General features: G+C 38.1%; 2 protein-coding genes across 2 annotated transcripts in view; one reads left to right on the forward strand and one right to left on the reverse strand.

Moving 5' to 3' along the window:
* Positions 1-16,692, reverse strand: part of LOC139115422 (synaptotagmin-12-like) — a 402,617-nt gene that overhangs the window by 333,100 nt on the left and 52,825 nt on the right. The gene's annotated exons all lie outside the window — the stretch shown is intronic.
* LOC139115441 (metallophosphoesterase domain-containing protein 1-like) overlaps positions 1-16,692 on the forward strand; it is a 178,849-nt gene that overhangs the window by 64,175 nt on the left and 97,982 nt on the right. The gene's annotated exons all lie outside the window — the stretch shown is intronic.

Here is a 16,692-nt window from a genome sequence, read left to right on the forward strand (position 1 = left end):
GGTGAATTGATACCGGTCAGTTTTGTAAACAGTGATTAGATAGTGGCTGTTAATGCGGCCATTGAGCCAATACTGGCCATTTATCTGGCCATAAGAGCAATTTAAAACTGAATTCATTTGAAAAGTGAAAGCATGATATAATTATTTTTTGCATATTTTTATAGCACATGCAACTGAATGATGAAATTTGTGGCTGACACGATGCATTTTAGGCAATGATGAGCCTGTGTCAAAATTAAAAAAAACGATGACCCCCCCCCCCCATTGGGCATTTCAAAAACATGGTGACCCCCCCCTATCACCAAAGTCAAAAAACAGGGTGACCCCCCCCCCCCATGAATCCACGCGCCCCCCCCCCCCAAGCGAAGGAACTGACCAGTCCCTAATAGTAAAATTTTTCAGATATGGCATTGTCTTTGTTAACTCTGTCTGTCGCATATAAAAATTAAGAGTTTACGACCGACTTTCTCTTTTCCAGAGACACGTTATGAAATGGTCACACTTTGGACACAGTGTTTATTTTCCTCTGCAGTAAGCATACCTATGTGTAAAAGAAATTTTATAGGAAGGTGCGATACGCTATGTATTTAATATGTAACGTGAAGCCTATACAGACGTATGACTCACGGACTGTACAATCTTCTTAGGTACATGACAGTTACGTCGCAATATCTTCAATGTCTATGCATAGATATAGATATACTTTCATGGGACCTGGTTTGCTACGAAGCTGTTAGTCTCGTAGTTACACACTGGTGTGCCCAAACGGTCTTGCCGATGTATCGTAAAGGGACAAAGTCATGATTTTTCAGCTTTTTCCAAATGTTTGACTTCTTGAAACGTGATTAAATACTGGTTAACTGTGCACAACCTCAGCCATTCTTGTAGTCACACAAGATCGTTTTGCAATCAGAAGCTACGAGATGTCACATGATTTAGCGTGTCAGAGTTTAGGTGACTGCGTCATGTGATATGTAATCTAGTTTGATAGCTGTTGGCATCTCGATTGGCAGGCCTTCTTATCTAGAATCAGTCGACTAGGCATTGGCTCAGTTCCAAAATGAAGGCGTAGAGGGCGGAGAACCAGTAACCTATCACAGAATTGCTAAAAACAAACAAGAACCGCCCCTCGTTAGCCTACTTGCTGAGCCAGGCTGTACCAACCTTGATATCACGGCACGACACACCCGATTAGTGAGTAACTCTAGAGCTCTGTAGTCAATAAATGGATCCAGAGAGGCTATGTATTTTTAGTGTGTTGTAGAGGGATATTTAACGGGATCTGAAGTAAACGATCGGCTAATATTATTACTTAAAATTTACAGTTACCTGCAGCTGAAGAATGTACTGAGATGGGATTTTTTTTTTCACAATGATTAACTTTTTGACGAAAGTTGTTCTCGACAAAGCAGTCATAACTGTATGTATATCGCCGAGCATCGCCTGTATGCCAATGGTGGATTGTACCCGACAATAACCTACAGCTAAGGGAAAAGGCACCTGGTTCGTTTACACTAGCGAAGTGTTAATACTCTTAAAAGCATTTAGAGAGTGTTGACAGATTTAATACCGTGGGATGGACAATACAAGGATGAATACTTTGGTGTCTGTAAAAACACTTGGCTGTCTGTGGCAACACGTATTGTTTGTTTTTTGTTTTTGTTTTTGTTTGTACGTACGATGCTTGTGTTGCTGGCGTTATACTAGTATGACCTCCCACCAATGTGGTGGGAGGCCGTACATCGCCGGGAACACACAGCATTGCACGAAGGGGTAAGTTAAACCACAGAGTATTATCATAGACAGAGTGGCAACAGCTATTGTTTAAGGCGTGAAGCGGTTACGTAAGCAATCCATGTTTGCCTCGCCTCACGAAGCTCTTGGCTCTCTTTTCCGAAGAGTGCCGACCATGCACCCTTCGGTAATTTTCGGATTTTCACCAATTGTTAAGCGAAAGTATGTTCGACAAAGCTTTGTTGTTGTTGCCGTGTGGTGCTGATCGGAATTGATGTGCTGGCGAAAACGGGAGTGTTTTGAGCTTCAGGAAAGTGGGTTTTACCGTTTTAAAATTCCTCTCATATTTTTATGAATATATAATGAGTGTGTTTGAACCAAATTTGAAAGTCTTTTGTCGATACTGTCTGGTTTTACTCAATGGTTTACGGTCAGTCATACCGTCTTTTACACGTGCGCCAAGAAAGGACATGTTTATGAAACTGCTGGCGTGTTATGTTTTGATTGGCGTGAGGCAGTGTTTCTGGCTGAGAGCTCACAAAGTAAGTATGGTTGCTACGCGACTGGCAGTACGATGCCATCTCGTCGTATGTTTCGCATAATCTCGTGTAATTATCAACCACAAACCAAGCCTCCAAAAAGTTTAACACCTTTTAAGCTCATTTTAATATGAAAAGCCAATAGTCTACCGAGATTACCATGGAACAAAAGGCACGCAAGTGTTGCCACTCTGTCCATGATATTACTCTGTGGTTAAACTACGCAATTTCCAGGTCCGGTTGTAATCGTTAATTCTGCAATAGCGCTTCAATTTGTAACATTATTCTCTGCTGTCGCCAAAATAACTTAAGACTGGTAGCATCGTGGATGAAATGAATCAGTGTGACAGATTTCAATCAAAATATAGGTGTTCAAATATATAACCAAATATAGTCATCTTGGCACGCCCCAAATCTGCGCATATGAAGACAACTTGATTTCTGCGCAGAGGACCTCAACATTTAAGCGAGATCAAAAAGCTAGATCATACCAGTTGGCGCGTCTCCTGACAAACGCAATATGACACCACGCTTTACGTAGTTTCTGCCTCCTTTTAGCTGATCTTGATGGCTGAACACAAAATGAGCAAAGTTGATCCACTGAATGGCTTGTTCTTAAACGTAGCGGAAGGTTTACTGCAAGATGAGCTGAAGGCCTTTAAAACGGCTACTGGAGGGTAAACATATCACGATTCGCGAGAATGAAAAAATCGAAAAAGCTGAGGACCTCTTCACCAAGCTTAAACAAAAAGACTGTATATCGGAAACGAATCTGGTATTGCTGAAAGAACTTCTTGAAAGGCTTGGACGAAGAGACCTCATCAAACTGGTTAAAACTTTTGAGGCAGAACAGCATGGTCACAGCACAGGTAAGCTCAGGTCACTTTACAACCATTTTCAGTAATAGAGCGCGAAGCCACTGCAGTGAACTGCAATAAAACTGCTTACACTAATTAGTTTCAGCTGTAGCCGTGGTCACTTTGGTGTTGAACAAGGCTACTTGATACAGACAAAAAGTCTGCTTGTACAAAGGCAAAACTAGCTCTGTCTGAGGCTCGGGTTGTAAATGAGAGTTTACGATTGGCACCCTGTGTTCAAGATTAAGATACAATGTAACATTACCATGCACTGGTCCATGTACAATTTCTTTTTACATTTCAACTTCCCCAGACAAACTGTCTGCATGGGACATACAATGTTGTCGACTTTGCCAGCTGGCTACAGCTGAAACTAATTAGTGTGAGCAGTTTTATTGCAGTTCACTGCAGTGGCTTCGCGCTCTATTACTGAAAATGGTTGTAATGTAAATATTAAGGTTGCACGATGCATACTACCATGGCATTACAAAACATGGCATTTTACGTCATTACTTAATTTGCCTTGCTGGTATATATTATTCTACTAGGCAGATGACTACAACGGGAAAACTATTAGTCCGTGGGCTGGAGGGGCCCACCGTGCACCCCCCCCCCACATCCCCACTACATGGGTATTTTTTTGTTCTTTAGAACCTGCTGAACAAGAAAAAAGATGTTAACATTGGATATTTTGGGATGCACTACCTATATGAGCTGGTTTTTGATTTGCATGCACCGCAAAAAATGGCGAAAAATGGGTAGGGGTAGGGGGTACTATATCCTCCCTACATTAAGTAAACTAGCAGGAAATAGCACAAACTATAAAAAATTTTGGAAAGCCTAGATTCTGCTTTTTATGAGAAACACCAACTTCAGCAAAATTAATTTGTGTACATAAAAAAGAACGACTTTAAAATGAATTTTTTTTGACCAATTTTGAAATTTTTTTCCCAAATACTATATAACAATTGTGATATACTTTTATTTAGCAAAATTTTGATAGCTTTTTGTGTTTAAATTATTTATTCCCACATATTAAACAAGAAAAAAGTGTTAACATTAGATATTTAACTATACACTACTTCTCTGGAGTCAATTTTGAATTGCGTGTATCTGTATGGGGTGTGCAAAAGCTAGGGGTAGGGGTACAACATTCTTTCCTTGATGAAGTAAACTGGCTTCAAATGCCATATACCTTATAGTTTTAGAAAGCTTAGATACTGGTCTTTCTAAAATGCATAAGGTTTTAGTAAAAAAATATGACGTCATAGAATTGGATAACTTTAAATCGTTTTTTCTGGTAATTCAGTATTTTTAAGCAGAAGAAAATACGATAACTATTGTTTCCTCCCTATGAAGCAAATCAAAAACATTTATGGATGTTATTTACTAATTGCAATGTGCTGAAGAAGAAAATAAATGTCAAAATTGGCTGTTGACCATGCTATTTCATGCATATTGTCTCTAGTCACTAAAATAGCAAGTTTGCTACATTGGTATATCGTGAATGGGCATTTTATTGTTATGCAATGAACAATGACTAACGCACAGCCTTAAAAAGAAGACTTTAAACGCACACACATAGTCATATTGCCATTTTCTCCTTCAAGTAAATAGATTATTGATGACTGTCTATTTTTATAATTTAATTTTTAAATATTTTTCTATAAAATAATTTTGATAAGACGTATTTGGAAAATTGTCTATGCCTCCTTGTCTTACTTATACAGCAAGCATTACTAACAATCTATTAGGCCGAGGCTAGAGGGGGCGTCTAGCTGCACCTCCACCCCCAACCCCAACCCCAGAGGATAACAAACCCGTAAGTTTCAGAAGCCTTGGATCCCTGGAATAAGGAGTGGGATTTTAACAGACAAAATATAGGGACTCAATAGCTGTTACGGTCATGTTTTGAAGGGTACCACAAATCACGATTTTGTGACCCACATGGATTTTTGTCAAACCTGTCTTCTTGTACGTGATCTGCTAAGCTTACTGTTTAACATGACCTAGGTTATGGGGTATCATTAGAAAGGTGATTTATTCTTCTTGAAAATGGTATATAGCAATATGCAATATTTTCTGTAGTTTTCATGAAATAGGACCATAATTTACCCCATACCCCAAAGTTTTATGTCACAATTACTGTCAAAACTAATCTAAATTCCACCAATTATTTACCTAGACATACTACAAAAGGCAATGCTGTGTATTATATTTGTGTTATTTGCTACAGGTATATGTTAGAAACTTGAAATAAACTTTTAACAGAAAAAATATTGGGATCCTGTAGCTGTAACAGTCATATTTTGAAGGGTACCACAAAATCACAGTATTACTGAGTCGCATACGTTTTTGTTAAACCTGTCGTATTGTAAGCCTTCTGCTGAGCTTATTTTTAACATAACGAGGCAAATGGGGTATCATTAGAAAGTTAATTTACTCTTCTTTAAAATGATATGTTGCAATATGCAATATCTTCTATAGTTTTCATAAAATAAGCCCAAAACTTACCCCATACTCCAAAGTTTTATGTCGCAAATTACCGTCAAAACTAATCTCAAATTCTACCAATTATTTTCCTAGACACTTTACAAAAGGCAATGCTTTGTATAAAATATATTTTATTTGGTACAGGGACATGTCCAAAATATGAGTTAGACTTTTAACAGACAAAATATTTGGAATGAATGACTGTTACTTGCATATTTTGAAGGGTACCGTGAAGTCAGAGTATTACCGACTCGCATATGTTTTTGTTAAATGTGTCATCTTGTAAATCTTCTGCTGAGCTTACTATTTACTATAGCTTAGCTTTGGGCTGCCATTGGAAAGACAATTTATTTGGCTTTCAAATGACATATTGTAATTTGCAATATCTTCTATAGTTTTAATGAAATAGGACCAAACCTTACCCCATACCCCAAAGTTTTTTGTCGCAAATTATTTTATAGAAAAATATTTAAAAATTAAATTATAAAAATAGACAGTCATCAATAATCTATTTACTTGAAGGGGAAAATGGCAATATGACTATGTGTGTGCGTTTTAAAGTCTTCTTTTTAAGGCTGTGCATTAGTTCATTGCATAACAATAACATTCCCATCACTATATACCAATGTAGCAAAGCTTGCAATTTTAGTGACTAGAGAGAATAATGCATGGTCAATACCAAATTTTGACATTTATTTTCTTCTTCAGCAAATTGCAATGAGTAAATAACATCCATAAATGTTTTGATTTGCTTCATAGGGAGGAAACAATAGTTATCGTATTTTCTTCCGCTTAAAAATACTGAATTACCAGAAAAAAACGATTTAAAGTTATCCAATTCTATGACGTCATATTTTTTTACTAAAACCTTATGCATTTTAGAAAGACCAGTATCTAAGCTTTCTAAAACTATAAGGTATATGGCATTTGAAGCCAGTTTACTTCATCAAGGAAAGAATGTTGTACCCCTACCCCTAGCTTTTGCACACCCCATACAGATACACGCAATTCAAAATTGACTCCAGAGAAGTAGTGTATAGTTAAATATCTAATGTTAACACTTTTTTTCTTGTTTAATATGTGGGAATAAATAATTTAAACACAAAAAGCTGTCAAAATTTTGCTAAATAAAAAGTATATCACAATTGTTATATGGTATTTTGGGAAAAAAATTTCAAAATTGTCAAAAAAATTCATTTTAAAGTCGTCCTATTCTATGTACACAAATTAATTTTGCTAAAGTTGGTGTTTCTCATAAAGAGCAGAATCTGGGCTTTCCAAAAATGTATGGTTTGTGCTATTTCATGCTAGTTTACTTAATGTAGGGGAGGATATAGTACCCCCTACCCCTACCCATTTTTCGCCATTTTTTGCGGTGCATGCAAATTAAAAACCAGCCGAGATAGGTAGTGCATCCCAAATATCCAATGCTAACATCTTTTTTCTTGTTCAGCAGGTTCTAAAGAACAGAAAAATACCCATGTAGTAGGGATGTGGGGGGGGTGGGTGCACGGTGGGCCCCTCCAGCCCACGGACTATATCCATTTGTAAGTTTACAAACCGAAAGGACTCTGAGGTATACTAGCGATTTCCCCTTTGGGAACAGTATTTACAGACATCGTTATATTCCGAACGACAGATAAAAATTGCAAAGGAATTTTGTGTTTGCGAACGAAAGGTTATTTATTACGAGTGCGACTCTGTTCATACATACATGTATGATATAAATTCGTTATAGCCGAGCGATAAAAATACACGAGTAAGCTGTGACTTTTACTCACATGAATGCAAGCTTCGCAAACATTGATTTGACAACTTTTATGGAATGCAAATGACATTTCAATATCTGGGAATGGAAAATAAAAACATAATCGACACTATGCAATAAAATTTTAAAAATGATGCATAATTCTTGTCAGTCATGATTACCGTGATCATTTTCTCAATTCTCCACTCCAGGCAAAAATGTTGCCCTTAGTGTGTAATACATGACTGTCTCAGCATTTTATGCAAAAATGTTGTTGTAGCACAAGTTACGGAAATTAAGAAAAGACGTCAACAAATTTTTCTTTTTATCTAGTGTAGCATTGTCAGGCAAATAGAATTAAATGGATACTGTCATTATTGTCACGAGGGACCGATTTTTCATTATAATTACGGTTCGTGAAGTCAAGAAATGGTCAGTCCACGAAAGGTTGGATAACCTTAGAAAATTACCATTTGTTATCTTATTGATCAGTGGATTAGGGTCTTAATTTAACCAATATTATGATATTAGGGTGTACAGAGTTTAGTAACCTTAAGTAATATAACGCTTATACTCCGTCACGTTTGGATTTTGCACCAATACTATCATAGCACGGAATATTCATAGACTACCAGGTATGAACAGACACCACGCTACTGGAAGTTACTTCCCAAAAGTAGCTGTGAAGAAAGTAGAGACCGCGATTACCTAGCAACTGTCAGGGATAGACCACACATTTTTTTGGTGACACAAAGGAGTAGTAAGAATTAGTTGTTTTTGTGACACTTACCTGAAAAAGCTACAGGGAGGGGAGGAAAATCCCCTCCCCTCCCTCACAGCTCCCTCCCCCAGAACACTACATGTTGCTAAAACGTTACAATATGTGTCAGTGCGGTAACCATAGCAACCCCGGCTTTGCCACTGATATAGGTAACAGATGGTTATCTAAAAATAATCCAGTGTGGAATTCCGTGGTATGTATAGACATGTATATGAAAGCTGCAGGTAGGGAAAAATTTCCCCAACCACCACAGATTACTCATTGTCAGCCTACAGGAAACAGAAACGGACGTCAGTGTTTTTCAGATGACTAACTGGTATTTCAACATCTGTACAGAAAGAAATAGCCACATTAGAATAATGGATGGAGACTCTTCAACACAGACTTCAATTGACTGGCACTTGCAAGCTCTACAGATGGATTGGAGTCCAGCAGCCCTGAATGAGCGAATTAGGCGTGCGTGATATAGTTATTGGAACAATTTTAAACACTGGAAGAACCGGAGGTGCCTCAACTAGAAGATCACGAATTCATTCAAAGAGTTCAACAAACCCATTTCTACCATGGCACGCGATCAACAGAAGTTACAGGACCTTGTACTACTTGTACGGTTAGTGGTTGGAAAAAGCTCAGCGAAAAAGGAGAATTATATTTATTGGGTTGAAGAGACAGCTTTGAATGGTTTAACAAGAATGGTAAAAAGTTGTTGTTATATTTTGATGACCACAGAGAAGAAATTTTCAGTGGACCCATCCTCTACAGTGCACATGTAATTTATGCGCAGCGACCTTTAATTACCTGTCATGTGATTTCAGAGGTCTGAAAGTCTACAGTTTTCAGAAAAATTTTCTACAGAATTTTTTCTGAACTCGAGAGTTAACTAACTTTCATATCCATTTAGTCCATAATGTCGCATGTAACGCTCTAAAGGGGGACTAAATCCTTCTTGTTTTTGAATTTCTAGCGCCTGATGAAATATATCCTGAATAAGGTCTGAGGCGTTTTCTGTTGTTGCACCTTTTTCTTGTATTTGTGTAAGCAGCTGTTTATATTGGACGTAATAATGTTTATATTTCTCTCGCCTTTTTGATACTCCTGTTTTTCCCTGTATTACATCAATAATAACACCTGGTATAGGAGTTAAAGCTAAAAGAACTGGAACTGCCGGAATTGCTGCTATGACAGCTGAACTTACAAGAATTCCCTTAGTCACATTAAGAGCCATATCAATTCGGCCCATTAATTTATAACTGCGGCGATATGCGGCGCTAGTTCTTTCGATATAGTCGGCCAATTGTTCAACACTTTCAACAACTGAGACGTGCATTTTTTTTACTGTATATGTAAGGGATGATAAAAAATAATTGTAGTAATATAGAAAGACAATATGGCAGAAGGAGGAGAAGATATACCACTCCAGGATTTCGATGATGCAAATTTGAATGATGATGATGCTACTGCTGAAACATACTTTATAGACGACGATAATACCCTTGCGGAAGCCGATCCTTTTCAGGCTGGCCCGCATGTTGGTCGTTTGACTGAACTTAGAGTAGATAAAAAATTAAGTATGATTAGACAATTCTTAAAGGAGAATAAGATTACTGATCCGGATGCACTAAATGTATTGGCTACGGAATCTGAGATTAGGGATGGAAAGCTGTATTATAAAAACCTCAAGCTGTCTAAAGATAGAGGAGGTGGATTTTATAAGCTCGGCACATTATTGAGAGAAAAAGGAGGACATGAATTTATGAGAGATGTATTCGGAGGCCGCTCTAGCGCAGAGCCCGAATTTGTGAGTTCTACATTGTATTCTGAAGATGTGAAAAATGATAAAATACCGGCTGAGAAGATGACGCCAGAAGACATGGGTATATACAAAGATGAACTGACATTCTTACGGCAAGATGCTAGCGGCAATGCAGATAAAATACAAGCTTTTGAAAATAAAATCGATGAATGGAACAATCTAAACCCTGAATATAGAGCTATTAATGATGAATTAAGGATTGCGAATATGCGTCTTGGCGAGCTTAATAATGAAAAAGTTAAAATAAAGGCTAGAGAAAAGAGAAGTTGAAAAACAGTTAAAGGATCCTGAAACGAGCACCCAAGGAAAAGAAATAGCGGAGAAACTACTAGCTGAACTCATAACAAGAGAAGCTAAAATTGTTGATCGTATTGAATACGAACATGGTAAGATCAGTGGGGTACGTGAAAGTCTGGCTACAACTAGGTCTCTTCGTGATGTAATTTCTGATCCTGATTGTCACTCAGGCTGAAGCTGACAGAATTATTTAAACGGAATGGTATAACAATCGCTGCATTACTTACTGCCCTTGGAATGACAATATCAACAATTGCCCTGGCTGTGACTAAAGGAGGAGGGGGAGCAGCAGGAACTGGAGCAAACACAGGGGGAGCAGGTCCACCCAAAGTATATACAAAAGCGAAAGAAATTGTAAAGCAATTTGGTGAATGGTTAAAAACATTGGCCGCAAAAAGTGCTGCTGCAATACCAGGTTTAATTGGTTCACTTGTTAGTTTTCTATTAAAAACAGCAGGATCGGTGGTCGGATTTGTTGGAGAACAGCTATGGATATTTTTAACTGGTTTAACATTAGTCATAATAAATAAAATTATGTATTAATATATGACCCCCGCATGTTTGGTGAAAAGAATATTGCAAAGTTTCTTTCTAAAAATGAAGACCTGTTTGGTTCTCTGTTGAATTGGAATGGTGCAAACTCCGACGAGTAAATCGACATATCCTTCGAGCAAATCCAGGTGTTTGACTCAAAGATGATAATCTATATCATAACATATTAGCTTTCGTGAAGGAATGTCAAAAGACTAACTTCTTTAAGTGACTAGAATTCATAAACGTCTTTCAGGAGATTGACAATGATGAAATGGAAGTCCAACATCTACAAGAATATTGGGTTCTTTGATTGATTCGCGACACAGGTAATCGATTTATCTTTCAATCAGACGGAAATATTTATGTAAAGATGTGATTTCTTTTTTCTTTTTTTCTACACTACTATATACATTACACGAAAATGGGGTACGATAGATCATTATCACCGACTTTCACCAACCGAATACCGCAGGGAACGAAGTCAGAAAGAACTCATCATGTGATTGCTCATAATCCAAGTGAGGCAGATCCAGGTCAGACACTTATCATACGATGTCCAAAGTTAGAAAGCGGAGTAGTATACTAGTTCCAGATACTTTCGACCTGGTTTTTGATCTTGAAGTAATGGGAAATGGAGATAACCGAGTAGTACAAATGTTGCAAAAAATTTGGTGGAGCGTATGGTTCTCACATTTGAGGGGCAGCACTTTTCAATTTGAATAAATATAACCTTATTGAATGTTATCGCGATCTCTTCAAACATAAAAAGGAGAGAACGAACATGACACTGTACGGAATTCAGAACGAAAATCTAAGAAAATTGAGAAGTGACTCGAACAATGCAGATAACGCCGTCGTGGACGATAATTTACTTTTTGACACATATAAAACAAAATATGCTATTCGTCTGACTCATCCCCTCATAACAGGTCATGGAGTTGCATATCCATCAGCGTTAGGGAGTCATATTGAATGGGAAATTACGCTTGCACCTGCCACCCAATTACTTGTCAGTAATCAGGTTGTTACACCCAATTATAAATTAAAAAACATTCAAATGGAATATGAAACATTAAGTGATCCCGAACTCGCGAGGTCAACTGCTGGTTATTACAACAGTGGAAAAAGTTACCTTTACGAGCATATACATTATTTTAGAACAATCCCATTCAAAGAATCAACCACGGTTATCAATGAAAATATAAATGTACCACGACGTAGCATTAGAGGTATCGCGATACTCTTCACTAAAAATCAGAATCAGAACTTAATAGTGAACTTTTCTTTAATCCATCCATTGAATCTGTGTCTGTATCAATTGAAGGCATTGCAAATAAAATATATGCTCAAAAGATGTTACCAAGACAATTTTGGAAAGAAACACGACGGTATTTTGCTGAATTCGTTAAGATAAAGATTGGTGTGAAATTGATTTAGATGAAGTTGATTATTTGAAGAACAAATTCTGTCTGTTTATTGATCTGCGTAGCTTTAAAGATATTGAATTTCATGGAAATGGTCTTAAAGTAATGAACACAAAGGATGGAATACAGCTTGAGATAATAAAAACAGATACTTCAGTAAAAGGTGGCGACGAAGCTCGCGATGATAATATATTTGCTCATGTTTATGTTATCAGTGATGCAATGGTCTCTGTTGAAAATAGTAGATTAAAGTCTTTACTATTTTAACTCCGTCCTATCGGCCATGTTTCTGCCAGCCATTCGCCCGTGTCTGGATTGTATAACTGCACACGTTTGATATCATTTGGCGCCATCATGATTTTACTACGCTTTTCACTACGAATTTCTCCAGGTTTTTTCCTCACAAATTGAACAAATTGTGCCCGCTCGGTCTCCTTCCTTCGGAATTTCCCAGTTTCAAACAGATCCTTATAGTCTTCAAAGTTCAAATGTTTACGAACACAAACATCTTTTATCCCTTTATTTTTTTTCGTCTCCGAAGTTGGAGTCCGAAAAGCATACACTTTCGAGCGTATGCCGACAAAATCAAGAATAGGTTCACCATTCAACTCATCTTTAAATTTACCTATCACCTTTTTATTAATCTTCGGAAAATCGGGGGCTATTGCAGAGCTCATCCCACTAGTATCATATATAGACTTCTCACCATTCTTTTCCACATCTTCTCGGACTATATCATTGAAAGTTACATCCGGGGAAGGAAGAGGTACACTGTAAACAAAACTGTCAGTATCTATGTAGGCTAATCGTATTCCAGGGAACTGCTTTCGAAAGTAATTGTAATGCGTCTCATACATAAGCAGCTTAGAAAGTTCAAGCACTGCCGCGCCAATGAAAACTGGCTTTACATATCGATGTTCATCCGTTTTCAGTTCCAGTAGGGCACTGTCGCAGGAATCTCCATCCTCTTCGGAAGTTATGAGAGTTATATGTTTCATCTTTGGATTATACTTCTGAACTTTTTACGACCACTATCCGTACCGTTCCGACCCGAAACAAATTTAAAGTCTCTGTACTTTCGAACGTCTTCTATTGTCTTACCGAACATCGCATTATTCATAAGCTTATAAAAATTCTTTTCAAAATCTGTCTTTCCCTTTGCCCCTCATTTTAGTGTTAAAGTCAATATATTCGCGAGACACGGTGCCTCTTCGAAGGCAAGCGCCCGATGAATCTTTTTCAGTCGCATTCCCATCCGAAGATAGAATTCAAGCAACTTATAATGTAAGACGTATCTCTCTCTGTCCATAAGACTTGTAATCAGTCGACTGCCCTGCCTCGGAAATTCATAGTGATGCGGCGCTAATGGCAAATCGGAATGTTCTTCATGTAATTCAGCCGGATATTCTAAGTCTACTTCTAGAAAACTTGGCAGAAATCAAGTGCCGGGTCCCCAATCCAAGTATGCTCCGCCTTCCCATTCTAAATATTCTTCCTTTGTCATCCAATGAAGTCCGCCCATTGGCATTGCCTGACTCATTGCCCAGCCATAAAGATTATTAGCATCGAGATATTTTATTTCGGTTAACGGTTTCTCTGGATCGTAATTCGCGCCGGCGTTTGTCTGTAAATAATGAATATTACACTGACTGATACCCCCTCTAATTTCCCTCTGAATGAAATTCATCTGCTCAGCATCTTGAATGAGTTTAAATTTATTACCTGTGTAAAGTAACATGGCATCCCATGTCAAGCCAGGCGCTGACATATAGTGGGCTGGATCTAACTTATATGCTTCTAAACATGTGTCACGGAAATTTTCGAATATATTCGCAAGAAGGAGAACGTCCGTCTCACAATAGAATTCCATATAATCACGAATCGTCTTACATTCAACTTCGTCCCATACTTGCAATGCATGTTCGTAATCAGACTCAGAAATCCCCTCTTCCGTTAATTCACTATAAAATTTGTGTCTCTCCGGGAGCTGGTCCTCTTCCAATCGCTCGGGAGAATCTAAATATTCATATGGGAAGAAACCTTTCGCCCGCTGAATGTCCGGGTACGAAAGTGGTACTGCCGTCCATCCATCCTCTGGCACAGTCTTTGCCAACTTCGCGAGCGACCCAGACATCAACTGAGCACTGTCCATAAACTTTATATGAAAGAAACGTTTCACTGTCTCCCCTCCCCCATCGACAACAATTGAGGCACTAAAAATAAATGTTTTCATAAGACACATAATTCCACCATTGCCCGTCTTAGCTATGATATTTGGCTCTGGTTCGTCAACATCCCTGATTTCATGTATTTTTTGTAAAATAAAAGAACCATCGTATCCCTTGAGGTTGTGAAAGTATATAGGAATGATTCTCGACGGGCGGCACTTTTCACAATAAAAAGTCGTTCCGTCCTTCACTATTCGGTATCCGGCGGGCGCAGCACATGCAATACAGTCTGGATCGTTGTAATTAGAAGGATCTTCATCTGTTTTACTTTCCAATAATACGATTTCGAATAAAACTCGGCCCTTTTCTTCATGTCCTTTAGAAATACTGTAACACAATCTGTACCTGTGAATGTTCTTTTACTAAAAACTTTCGGCTTACTGCCTGGCCCCCAGCGTTCAATCATAATATATGAAATACAAATTGGAATGTGCCGGCCGGTGCCCCGCTCAATAATTGCTTCAGTATCTGCATACACGACGTAGGGACAGGGAACCTTTTTCCGATGTCCTTCGAATTGACACACTTCCTTAGGAAAAACTGGCTGGGCAGTGTCTGTTCCACAGTATACCTGATGTATTTCTAATTCTTCTGTTGACGCAAAACCTCGTTTACAAACCATACAAATACACTTCCGTCTGTGCACATTCTTACGATTATTTTGAGAATTAAGAAGGCGATTTAATGCAGTAATTGGTACGAAGTGGCTGCCGTCTTCGCCAACTATCAGTAAGATATTTGCTATTTGATCAGCTCCGCTAGGGCCTTCGGAACGGGCTCCGCCACTATATAACACAGTTATGCCGGACGGGTCAGGATCATTTTTGTAGATCTGAATACTTGAAGTTTCGTGCCTGGATTTTGCTGCTCGAAGCATTTGAATAGAGTCTCATCGGCGGGCGTAGGAAATGGTATTCCATCAAAAGAGTAATCGGCCATAAATGGAGTGTACGTATTCCATTTTTTTCTAGTCTGTCCACATTTCTTTTTACGAAAGTGCGGGTCACCTAACTTTATACTTGCTACAACTGCGTATTGAAAACAATTCTCGCTACCGAAAGGAAGAATAAGATCGCTCACACAATGTTTATTTTTAACCATCCGGGAAGTTGAATCGGGCTGTCGCCTGCCGATAGGGCCACCAGCCCCAGGTAGAACTTCTACCAGTCTTACTTTAAAATAAACGTATCTCCTCGAGAACGAGACCAGAACCCACAACAGCTTCAGCTTTATCAAGCCATTCTTTGTAGCATTTTACTAATTCTTGTTTCACAGCCGATTCTGATCCTCCCACCTCTTTTGTGTATATACCTTCATAGTTAACATAGTATGTGCGAGTTTGCACACTTTGATCTTTTGGATTTTTGAATTTGACTTCCATTTCTGTATAAACACGGTACATCTTTCTTTGTCATACCTTCGATATCCACCAGCGTTTCGATATCCTCGACTAGCTTGACTTCGGGAAAAATTTTTTTTATAAATGCACCTTTGAATGCTTTTCGTAAGCGATGTTTTTTTATTTTGTAATGCACAGTAAGTGTCCTTGGAATAAACTGCGGCGGCACCATTTCCTCCCATTTCTTTATTAATTCTTCTCTAAGATCATTGAAATCTATCCTCGTTTTTTACCGAAGGGATTTTCTAGAGTAAATCCTTGGCCTGAAGAATCTGTTAAATCTGTGTGAGTCATGGTGCATAGGTAATTCTGAGTGTCTAGCCCTCTATTTAAATTGAGTTTAAGTATATCGGCCAATTGGCTTATCTTATATTCATTCACGACTGGCTCCATCGTAACTGTCCTATATATATCATAGAATTTTTTTTTCTTAAAAAGAAAAAAATAATTATTCTATGATAGGTCATCAAAATCCACTATAATATTTTTGGCAGCATTTATTTGTTTATATATCTCGCCTAATCTTTCTAAGTCGACTAGTTCTTCCGCGTCTTGAATTTCTGGTTTAGGCATGACACAAAATAACCTCTCTATAGTGAAAGAAAGGGTACGCTTATTTAAGCGCGGTTTAAATGCTAAGAATTCTATCTTACTACCTTTTTGGATATTACGAGGTACAATAGCAGGATTTTCTCTGGCTGGCAATGGGCTCACTGCTTTAAAACCACAGTCATGTCAATTTCTTGAACCATATCAATAAACGTAGCGAAATCGTGAATTCCTCTTTTTAACCAAAATTTAAAATACTTTGTCTCGCTCCCTCGCTTCTGATACACTTTAGATGGA

The sequence above is a fragment of the Ptychodera flava genome, chromosome 2 (assembly GCF_041260155.1).
Source record: "Ptychodera flava strain L36383 chromosome 2, AS_Pfla_20210202, whole genome shotgun sequence".
Taxonomy (NCBI): domain Eukaryota; kingdom Metazoa; phylum Hemichordata; class Enteropneusta; family Ptychoderidae; genus Ptychodera; species Ptychodera flava.